Source organism: Panthera tigris, chromosome F3 (assembly GCF_018350195.1).
Source record: "Panthera tigris isolate Pti1 chromosome F3, P.tigris_Pti1_mat1.1, whole genome shotgun sequence".
Lineage (NCBI taxonomy): Eukaryota > Metazoa > Chordata > Mammalia > Carnivora > Felidae > Panthera > Panthera tigris.
In genome coordinates, this window is record NC_056678.1 from 3,247,178 (window position 1) to 3,258,627 (window position 11,450).

Genomic DNA, 11,450 nt, shown 5'->3' on the forward strand with positions numbered 1-11,450 from the left:
CAGTCTTTATGTGTTTTCCCACATCTCCAGATTTTTAAAAATAAATCCTTAGGGGCGCCTGGGTGGCTTAGACGGTTAAGTGTCCGACTCTTGGTTTTGGCTCAGGTCACTGATCTCACGGTTCGTGGGTTTGAGCCCCGCGTCTGGGATCGCACACGGGAACCGGCCGTGGTTACAGCGTCTCCCAAGAGCAGAGCGAGAACGATACAACGTATCGAGGTTGGGGCCTAGCGAGCCGACTCGAGTTCTGTTACCAGAGGCCAGTAACATCTCTGGGCCTCTCTGGGCCTCAGTGTCGGACGTTCATAAAGCGAAGGACGTAGAACATGCTAGTGATTTGCCAGCTTGTGATCTGGAGCTGGGTGAAGGTGACCTGATGGCATTTTCACGGATTTTAGGAGGCCACGACAAGGCGGCTCAAACCATTAGCTACGACGGCAGTGAGCTTTGTAGACCAAAGTGGAGGAACCCCACACAAGTCTGGGAGGGGGGAAGGCGGGACCCCTGGCCCCTCGCCGGGGACTTCCGCTCACCGTCCCTGGCTCGGCCCTATTGACGGGGTCCTGTGTGTTGAGGGTAGTTTGGAGGGGCTGGTGCGGGCAGAGGGGGACTCTGTTGGGACCCTGGACAGAGACCCTTCTGGATGGACCTGATCTGCTCTGATTTCAGGAGCGAGTTAGTTTATTCGTGCCAGAGAACTTACCCGTACTGGGTGGGCTCCAGGCAGCGTGGAGATACAGAACGAGGAGACCCAGGTCCCAAGGGGCTCAGAGTCCGGTTCACTGGAAGAATGTCCAGAAGCTTCCAGAAGCCCAGTGGCAAAGCCAACAGCAGTGTGGAGCTGGTCAGAGGCGTCTGTGCGGGGCCCCCAGAGGCCACCCGCAGGGAAAGGGAGCCTCTCTGACTCCAGACAGCCACCCCGCGTCCCTGTGACTCCAGGTGTGAAGGAATCCGTAAAACAGTCTGCTGTGTCTACAAGCACCTGCGGGCCCTAGTAGAGGGTAACAAATCGGTTAAATCAGGAGAGGCCTTGTCTTAATTTAGGCTCCTGGTGGCACACACCGTCAGGCGTGTGGATCTCACGACAAGAACGGAGCACTGCGGTCTGGTTTGGTCGGTTCGGCAGTTCGAGGAAATCATCATCGATAATTGTCTCGTTCTTTGTTTTCCCCTCCGGCGCTCCCACCTGCACGGAGCTAAGTGCACAGAGGCGAGGCAGGAGAGAGAAGAGAATGGATCTGTGTCATTTTTTGAGGTCAGTGGAAATCATTCTTCGAAGCGCCCCCCCCACCCAGGCAGATTTGCTCCCAAATCCTGAATCGGTGGGCACCGTGTCTCTTCCCTGGGCGACAAGCGTGGGGTCGTCATGGCCAGCGGAGACCAGTAGGGTCTTGTTCCGTTGATCAAGTATTTTGGATCAATAAGTGATGTTGTACTTTTGCCTGGTTGGTCTAGACCTAAATCACTCAGAGGTGATTTTATTCTCCGAGGTCACCCCAACCTAAACTGTTAGCCAACAATTGGTTTGACGTTTAGTTTTTTCTTTTTATCTTGTTGAGCTATCAGTGGTTATCCGCTCTGATCGAAGCCTACGCAAGGAGAAATATTTCTTGCTACTCATATTAGGATTATTGCTTGTATTGTTAAATAGATTAACCCGGTATTAAGTTAGCAGTTGGTTGCATATTTTTTTTTAAATTTTTTTTTTTAACGTTTATTTTTGAGACAGAGAGAGACAGAGCATGAACGGGGGAGGGTCAGAGAAAGGGAGACACAGAATCTGAAACAGGCTCCAGGCTCTGAGCGGTCAGCACAGAGCCCGACGCGGGGCTTGAACTCACGGACCGCGAGATCATGACCTGAGCCGAAGTCGGCCGCTTAACCGACTGAGCCACGCAGGCGCCCCGGTTGCATATTTTTGACATTAAGACGTTTTCGTTGTTGAGCTTGAACGCTTTCTTAATTGATGGCTGCTTTTAAGCCGACTGTGGTTGACGTTTATGCTTACTCTCTAAAAAAGGTTGGATCCTGGTTCTAGAATGCTGTACCTTTTCAGGTTATATTTTACACTTACGTTTGAATTTGGGGGTTTTTAGGTAAGTTTACAGTTGAGCTAAAATTCTGTTCTGGGTAACCAGCTGTCACCAGGCTCGTGAGGCTTTTCACCTCCACCTCCAAATCTTCTCACTAGTTTGCAACATAGATGAGTTCATCCTGTAAAGAGTGTTCAGAGGGGCTCGTCTGGTTTCGGGGGGCCTGGCTTAAGTTCTCTGTTCGGTTATTCTAGCAAATTCATCACGCCACAGCTACTAGGGGTAATCTTTGCTGTATAACGCTTTTAATTTTTATTTTATCTTTCCCTTACGGCCCTCTCTCTGTGGCGCCAAGTTTCTATCTCCTATACTTTCAAGAATTAACCAAGTGTTTTGATTTATCGTTTTACGTTAGTTGAATGTGTGGTTGTTTGGGCTAGTTTTGGCTCACGATGGTCACTTTGATATGCAGCCTTCTGGGTGTAAGCCAGATGCTTTGTTTAAGCTACGTCTCGTTTTATCCAAGCCCACTTTCCAGTATGCTTACCTTGTTACGACTTGCCTCTTGCGTTTTTTACGGTTCGAATAGATCGTCTTTGGGTTTTGTCACTCGAGGAGGGTGACAGGTGGTGTGTGCGTGCTTCATGGCCCGATTCAATTGAGCTCTCTAGTCTCAATTTATTACTAAATCCTCCTTTGGTTCTTAATTTCATAAGGACTTCATGGAAAGTGTTCTGGCACAGAAAACGTACCCCATTACTTCCCACCTCACAGGTTACGCCTTGACCTAACTTTTTAAAAAAATTTCTTAATGTTTATTTATTTTTGACAGAGAGAGAGAGAGAGACAGAGCATGAGCAGGGGAGGGGCAGAGAGAGAGGGAGACACAGAATCCGAAGCAGGCTCCAGGCTCTGAGCTGTTAGCACAGAGCCTGACGTGGGGCTCGAACTCGCGGACCTCGAGCCGAAGTCGGACACTCAACCGACTGAGCCACCCAGGCGCCCCTTGACCTGACTTTTTAATGTTAAGATACCTGTGCTCATTTTTCTTCCTTTTTTAGGGTTTGCTGAAGGTGGCGGTGTATAGACTGGATTTGCAAGGGGTGGTGAGGTATATTGGGGCTTATCGATTACAGAACAGGCTCCTCTAGGCATATAAAGCACCGCCAAGTCCTTTGAGTTTTAACCTGTTGCTATAGTTCTCTGGCGGATAGATTTGTTTAATTAGCTAAGTTTAGGGCCGAGGATAGTGGGGTATCCAATCCCAGCTTGGGTTTTAGCTATCCTGTGGTCGGAGGTGTTAAAGTTACTTTCGTGCTATAGTTGTATGTTACCTGTAGCTTTTGCCAGCCTAGTAAAAGTTTAACTGTAGCGTGGGGTTCCTCTATGACACGCTTTATGCCGTGGGTCTATTAGTTCGGGTGAATCGTGTGACTGCGCGGTGGCTGGCATGAAATTTACGAACCCTAATTTAATATGGCTTAGTCGAACTTTCATTCACGGCTTAATTTTTATCCCTGCTGTATCCCGTGGGCGTGTGGCTAAGCAAGGTGTCATGAGCCCCAGTTAAGTGGTCTTGATACCATTGTCGAATATCATTTGACCTTCCACACATGAGTTCATTTCCGGGGTCTTCATCCTGTTCCATTAATCTGTCTTTATGCCAGCACCACAGTGTTGATTCTGTAGCTTTGTAGTAAGTTTGAAATCAGGAAGCGTGTTCTTCTTTTTCAAGATGGTTTTGTTTGGGCTATTTGAGGTGCCTTGAGGTATTGAATTTGGGGATGCTTTTTTCTATTTCTGCCAAAAATGCCGTTGAGATTTTGATAGGGATTGCATTGAGTCTGTACATTATTTCTACGAAATTGACATCTTAACATTATTAAGTCTTTGATCCATGAACATGGGATGTCTTTCTATTTATTTGTGTCGTCTTTCCTTTTTTTCCAGCCATTTCCAGTGTCCAGGTCTTTTGCCTCCTTGGTTAAATTTCTTCCTAAGTGGTTTAGTCTTTTTGATGCTCATGAGAATGGCATGATTTTCTTAGTTTCCTTTTTGGATTGTTCTTCGTTGGTCTACGTTGGTTTTGACTGAGGTGATCTCTGACCATAGGATCCACACCATATCCCCCTGTCCCAAGCGTGGGGCCGTCTCAGTTTCTCCATCCCTACCCCCTGCCCCTCTGCGGGCTTCTGTGCCCATGATGGGGGCCACAGGAAGCCCAGAGAGTCTTGAGTTCTGCCTGTCACATCATGCAGCTGCCTTTGCTCTTGAGTGTTGGTGCCTTGGTAGGACAAGGACCTCTGAGAGCCTGGGGTCGTCAGCAGGAGGGGGCAGGTCTCCCATGATGTCTGGGGCTCTAGCACCTACCTCCCTGGAGGGCAACCTGATGAGGGAGACGAGGGGGCCATGGAGCCTGGGCTCTTCACAGGCACTCCTCTCTCTCAGACTCTTGATCCTGATGAGGCATCAGACTCAGCCAACATTCTTCCCCAGCTTTTTTGGTCTCCCATTAGTGTAGCTATTTTAAACATACAAGGGAATGGGGCACCTGGGTGGCTCAGTGTTTGGAGCGTCTGACTTTGGTTCAGGTCATGATCTTACAGTGTGTGAGTTCGAGCCCCACATCGAGCTCACCGCTGTCAGCACAGATTCTGCTTCAGATCTTCTGTCCCCCTCTCTTTCTGCCCCTCCCCTGCTTGCACTCTGTCTCAAACATAAATATACATTAAGAAAATAAATAACGTAAAAGGTTGAAGGCTCTACCACCTGTTCCTGCAGAAGTTTCCTCTCGGGGCAGAGGTTTGGGCTGCTTCTAGGCCTGAAAGCCAGTGAGTCGGGGTGAAAGGAAAGCTGGGCATGGGGCTGCCTCATCACCTGGCTGCCCTTCCCGGCTGCCCCCACCTTGGGCTCTTGGGCCAACGGAGGAGAACCCAGAATTGGGGTTAGATCTCAGTGTGGTCCTGGGACCACCAAGTCCAAACTGTGTCATGACAATGCTAAGACACTCTTCGCCCTTTTCATTCTCCTCACATGAGTGGTGTGAGCTAGAATTTTCCAGAAGCTGCATGACACAGCATCACAAGGCATCGAATGTGAAAGGTAGGAGAATCCCGCTGTCTTCTGCGAGACGATGCGTTCTGTTAAAGAGAGTTGCAGAGATGTCACTAAATGCCACTCTTTTCATTAAAATATAGTTGTTTTTCTGGGCACCTGGGTGGCTCGGTCAATGGAGCATATGACTCTTGATCTCAGGGTCGTGAGTTTGAGCTTCATGTTCGGTGTAGAGATTACTTAATAAATAAAGCTTTAAAAAAATAAAATAGTCATTTTCATAAATACGTTATTTATGTTTTTTAAATTTTTTGTTTATTTGTTTTTGAGACAGAGCATGAGTGGGGGAGGGACAGAAAAAGGGAGACACAGAATCCGAAGCAGGCTCCAGGCTCTGAGCCATCAGCCCAGAGCCCGACGCGGGGCTCGAACTCACGGACCGTGAGATCGTGACCTGAGCTGAAGTCGGACGCTCAACCGACTGAGCCACCCAGGCGCCCTATTTGTTATTTATGTTAATATCAAATGTTACTGTTATTTTAAAAGGAACTGATACATCATTAAGTTAAAAGGAGGCTCAGGTGTAATTTCTAAATAGGACAGAATTATTCTACATTACAGAAGGCCTTTAGAGTCCTCAGTAGCGCTCGTGAGCACACAGGGGTCCCGAACCAAAAGGTCAGGAGGGCCACCGCTCCCTTCTGGTGGCTGGCTTTTGGTTCAACTGTCCTTGGACCACATGCTCTTCTGGCCTCTCCAGGGCCTCCCTCTGCCTTGACCTTCTCGTTCTGCTAGCTCCCGGTCACGGTGGCCACACGAGGGCAGCAGGCTTCCAGGAGCACCCTGGGGCCCTCCAGGCCGGGTTTACCAGGCGTCGCCTGCAGCACCGGGTTTCTGTCCGGTCTCTGGCCGCCAGTGCTGGAGAAGCAAAGATGATAAACCCATGTCGTGGCCGGCGGGAGGCTCAGGCCCTCAAGCGCCCCCTCCCATGAGCTGGGGAGCCAGCAGACGACCGCGTGTCTGAAACAGTCACAGGGTGCAGGCCAGAGCGGGGCCACACGGCAGGGTGGACGCCGTCCGCGCACGAACCTCGACGTCCTGCGTAGCTGAGCTGAGACGCCAGTTCTCCAGAGGCTCAGCCTTCACCTGTGAGGATTCGTTCTCACGGCCCTGCCTGGAAAGGAGCCCCTCGTTACCAAGCAGGGGTGCGGCGAGGGGAGCCAGGAAGCAGAGGAATCCCACCAAACGCTTGACGTGGTCTGGGATGAAGCGGGCGGTTAAGGGGCAAATGTGGCGTCTTACCCAGACCTGGGGCCTCACTGCTCATCGGCCGTGGACGTCTCTAGCGGTGGGAAAGAAAGCCTATGGCCCTAGACGACCCTCTCCCTTCCTCTTCGCCCTCGGTCCCAGTGACCGCTCCTCACGACCTGAAAGCGACCTGGCAGGGACAGCTGGCTCGGATGCCAGTCAGGACAAAGGTCGTGCCATCTAAAATTGCAGGGCAAGTCTTCGGGTCCCGAGACTCCTGGCTGCTGAGCCGTGTTCCTTCCCTCTTACCTATAATGCCAGCCCCACGCTGGCTTTCTTCTCTAAGTGTTCATCATCAGCCCAGTGATAGACAAAAAATCAGTTTTTGCTCACATACGGTCTCGGAGTTTAGAGTAGGGCTTTGAGGGAGCAGGCCGGGGATATTCCTGGTTCCGCCAGTGTTAGCTCTGTGACCGTGGGCCGACTGGCTTCCCTTCAGTCTCAGTATCTCAAGTGTAACAAAAGGATGCTGGATGATGTCTGAGGTGGCTGTGAGAATCCTGTGGCTTTAGGTCTCTAAAGTGCTTATGGGGCGCCTGGATGGCTCAGTCGGCTGAGCGTCCGACTTCCGCTCAGGTCACGATCTCACGGGGCGTGGGTTCGAGCCCCGTGTCGGGCTCTGTGCTGACAGCTCGGAGCCTGGAGCCTGCTTCCGATTCTGTGTTTCCCTCTCTGTCTGCCCCTCCCCTGCTGACGCTCTGTCAATCTCTCAAAAAATAAACATCAAAAAAAATAAATAAATAAAAATAAAGTGCTTAAACGAGTGCCTGGCTCGTGGTAAATGCTCAATAAACGGTATCGTGTTAAACATCACTGCATTTGAAATGCACGACGTTTTCAGATGCCAGAGTCAGAAAGAATCTCAAAAGTCATCTGATTCGGTGTTTTTTTTCTTCTCTCAGGATGTTCCGTGAGAAAGGGCTCTGTGGCCAAGCATGACAGGGCATTTAAAATTCAAGGTAGTATATGAAGGGCGCAGAGAAGTCACGGGGTCAAGAAGCCGTTCAACTTGGACTGTTCCAACGTTGGTCAGACTGATCGACCACGGAACCCTCTCCACACATCCCCTCTGGACTCCTGGGCTGCTGGTGTCGGTACAACACCTGCTAACCACACAGCAGACGGTCCTGTGACTCTTCCCCTTAGTGACCGTGGACATTCTGCGGGGACATCGGGCCACAAGGTACTTGGTCCCCATGGACACTCACCATAGGTAACAGCAGTGGGGGAAGGTTTGCCTTGTGCCGGACGCTGTCATAAACACTAAACGCGCGTTATCTTAGTTCTTAGAATAACATTACGAGAGAGTCCTTATCTCCTTCCACGGGTGAAGAAACTGAGGTTTAGAAGAGCCAAGTAACACTTGCCCGAGGTCACGTGGCTGGAAAGCACCAGAACGCAAACTCCGGTCGTCTGACTTTGGGATCCCCACCAGCCTGGGCTGCTTCCTGCGGCCACCGCATCACCTCTGACTGCTGGAAGGTCCTTCCTTGTCTTGAGCCGAAGTCCATTCCCAGCCACGCCCCTTTCTCCCAGGCGCACCGACAGCGATTTCAGTTCTGACACCCTCTGCCCGTTGTCTCGAGAGCTTTATCCAGTCTGCTCCTTTTTCTCTTTTAGGTACGTGAGCATCCCTTTTGGATAGAGAGACTCAACTGAACACGATTCCATCTACTCCACTATAATACGAAGGTTACGCTTTGAGGATATCACCTGGTGTCAAGAAACGTAACTTTTGGGGCGCCTGGGGGGCTCAGTAGGTTAAGCGGCCGACTTCGGCTCAGGTCATGATCTCGCGGTCTGTGAGTTTGAGCCCTGCGTCGGGCTCTGGGCTGACCCCTCAGAGCCTGGAGCCTGTTTCAGATTCTGTGTCTCCCTCTCTCTCTGACCCTCCCCCATTCATGATCTGTCTCTCTCTGTCTCAAAAATAAATAAACGTCAAAAAAAAAATTAAAACAAAAAAGAAACGTAACTTTTTTTCCAGGGAGTTCTTGGCCAATACAGGAGCTTTTTTTTTTAGACAAGGTTAAGGGATAAAAAGTTTTCGATGTACAATGCCAAAATCTTTCCATCAAGAATTTTGATCATGGGGATGCCTGGGTGGCTCAGTCAGTTAGCCGTCTGACTCTGGCTCAGGTCATGAGCTCACGGTTCCTGAGTTCGAGCCCCACTTCGGGCTCTGTGCTGACACCCTCCCTTCTCTTTCTCTCTCCCTGCTCCTCGTGGGATTCTGTCTTTCTCCCTCCCTCTCTGCCCCTCGCTCACCCCACCAGAGCCCTCTCTCTCTCTCAGAAAAAAAAAAAAAAGAATTTTGCTTACAGCTGTTTTTCATAGCCCCAGGGGTATTGCTCTGGGAACTTCAGCCACACTTGATGGCCCCAGCTTCTGCTCTCTGCCCCGCTCCCTCCAAGCACCGTTCCCAGTTTCTTACCAGGCTCACCATTTCTACGCTTGTGACTCATTGTTTGGTAAACAAGGCACAAAGCCAGGAAAACCTAGCAGCCGGCTGTTCCTAACAGCCTCCCAGGCGCTGTGCTGGTCCCAGCTGTGATCTGCTTATAACCGATTGTGGTGCCTAGTGAGGCAAATTGCTTTTTTACTATTGAATCGGTTTCCTTAGAGCCCCTTGTAGTTCTGAAAACCCCACTGAAGAACACTGGGACTCTGACTGGACCAGTGTAGCTTGGAAGGATCGCTCTCTTGTTCTGAGCCCTGTACTTCATTAATTCAGCTCAAGAGCTCAGGTTTTGGGGCCCTGCATTACCCAGAGATACATATGGAGCTTGTTTTCAACCAGAATTAATTCCTCCCCAATTCCGCTATACCTCTGCAGGTGTATTTTGGAGCCCCCACTGAAAATGCTATGTTTACATTTATTCAAGTTCATTTGATTAGACCAGTATCGTTCTTCCAGCCTCCGGTGATTGTCTGGGAGGCTGATGATGAAGGAGAAGCCTGGTGTCCTCTGTGAAACTGATCACTAGATGAGCATTTCCCAACAGAATGTTCCGTGGTGATGGAAATGCCATATAGCTCAGTGGTACACGATGGTACCTGTTGGTGGCTGTTGAACACCTGAACTAAGGCTGATCCAACTGAGGAACTGAATTTTAAATTGTATTTAATTCTGAGCAAATTTTCGTAGTCACGTATGGCTAGTGGGTACCACAGTGGACAGAGTACATCTAGATGTTTACCTGAGAACTGGGCCAAAACTCTGAGCAGACCACCCAACTCTAGATTGGGGATGGTCACTCCGTGATTATCAGCCACCTATATTTATAAAAATTGCAGTCTCATCCATCTGTGCATATGAATAGTGTTGGATTTGCCAAATGCCTTGTGAAATCAACATGTCTGTTGTCTGTGGGGTTGCCCTGTTCTACCAGCCAGGTGATAGATATATATTTTTTTTTTAATTTTTTTTAATGTTCATTTATTTTTGAGAGAGAGAGTGAGACAGAGCATGAGCGGGGGGAGGGCCAGAGAGAGGGAGACAGAATCGGAAGCAGGCTCCAGGCTCTGAGCCGTCAGCACAGAGCCCGACGCGGGGCTCGAACCATGAACCGCGAGAACATGACCTGAGCAGAAGTCGGATGCCCAACCGACTGAGCCACCCAGACGCCTCTGTATGCATATATTTTAAAGAAAATAGTTTTTTGGGTTTTTTTTTCATACTTGTGGAAGTAATTCATGCCCGCTGTGGCGAAATGCAGGAGAGCACATAGAGGAAATGAACAATGACCAATAATCCTGCCGTCGGGGACAACTGCTGTTACTATTTCAGCATATTGCCTTCATCTTTTTTCTGTGGGGATATCTTCCACATCGCTGAGAACATACGTTCTCTGACATTTGCATACTGGTGTTTTTCATTGACAGTGTTTTCTCAGATCATTAAACATTCTTCCAAAACAGTCTTAAAGGCTGTAGAGCAGTTCATTATATTAATGACTAATCATTTGTGTGACCAGTCCCCTATGGCTGTACTTTTGGGTTGCGTCTAACTTTCTGTTATTGTAAATAAATCGACGGTCACATCTTTTTGTCCAAAATAGCTCTGTGTATGATTTGCATTGATTCCTCCGCACAGACTTCCTGAAGGAGTATTATTAAGGCTAAGGATATGAACACTGTTGGTTCGTTTGTTTTTTAATTTTTTTTTTAACGTTTATTTATTTTTGAGACAGAGAGAGACAAAGCATGAACGGGGGAGGGTCAGAGAGAGGGAGATGCAGAATCTGAAACAGGTTCCAGGCTCTGAGCAGTCAGCACAGAGCCTCACGCGGGGCTCGAACTCACGGACCGCGAGATCATGACCTGGGCCGAAGTCGGCCGCTTAACCGACTGAGCCACCCAGGCGCCCCTTTTTTTTTTTTTTATTTTTTTTTTAACGTTTTCGTTTGTTTGTTTTAAGCTTATTTATTTATTTTGAGACAGAGAGAGAGCAGGGGCAGAGAGAGAGGGAGAGAGGGAGACTCCCAAGCAGGCTCTGGTGGCGCACGAACCACAAGAGCATGACCTGAGCCAAAATGAAGAGTCGGATGCTTAACCGAACTGAGCCACGCAGGCACCCCATGGATATGGACACCTGTTAAGGCTAATTCTTTCAAGAGAGGACGGGAAGTTAGCCCAGACCCCGTGCCAGCTCTCCGCAGTTAATGCTTTCCCTTCTGAACGTTGGACACCGTTTGATTATCATCCCACATTAATGTCCAGTCCGCCAGTGTATGCTTCTTAGGTTCCAGTTTCCTAGCCTTTATGAAAATCGGGGTGACGGGCTCTCCCATCCTCCAGCAGCACCTCTGTGTATTAAAGTTCCTGCAGGATGAAGTCAGCTCGTCGGTGGGGCCTGCCCCGTTCATTCATCCACTCGGTGCGGTCCTGCTACCTCCTTCTGTACTTGGAGCTTCAATTCTTGTCTTGCTGTCACTGTTCTTACACTTTCCACGCTGGTTATCTTTCCCCCTAATACGGGAAATGGAACGAGTGTGCGGCAGAGGCTGCTAACCGCTCGACAAAATCCGCATTCGTGCTTCTGAACGCACACCAGGA

At 49.4% G+C, this 11,450-nt stretch overlaps 1 long non-coding RNA gene across 1 annotated transcript; it reads left to right on the forward strand.

Annotated features, from left to right (window-relative positions):
- The first annotated feature begins 1,121 nt into the window (after positions 1-1,121).
- Positions 1,122-8,168, forward strand: LOC122235955. The gene is made up of 3 exons (XR_006214114.1): positions 1,122-1,255; positions 7,298-7,877; positions 8,016-8,168. It is a non-coding gene; the product is annotated as an uncharacterized LOC122235955 (long non-coding RNA).
- Positions 8,169-11,450: the final 3,282 nt, after the last annotated feature.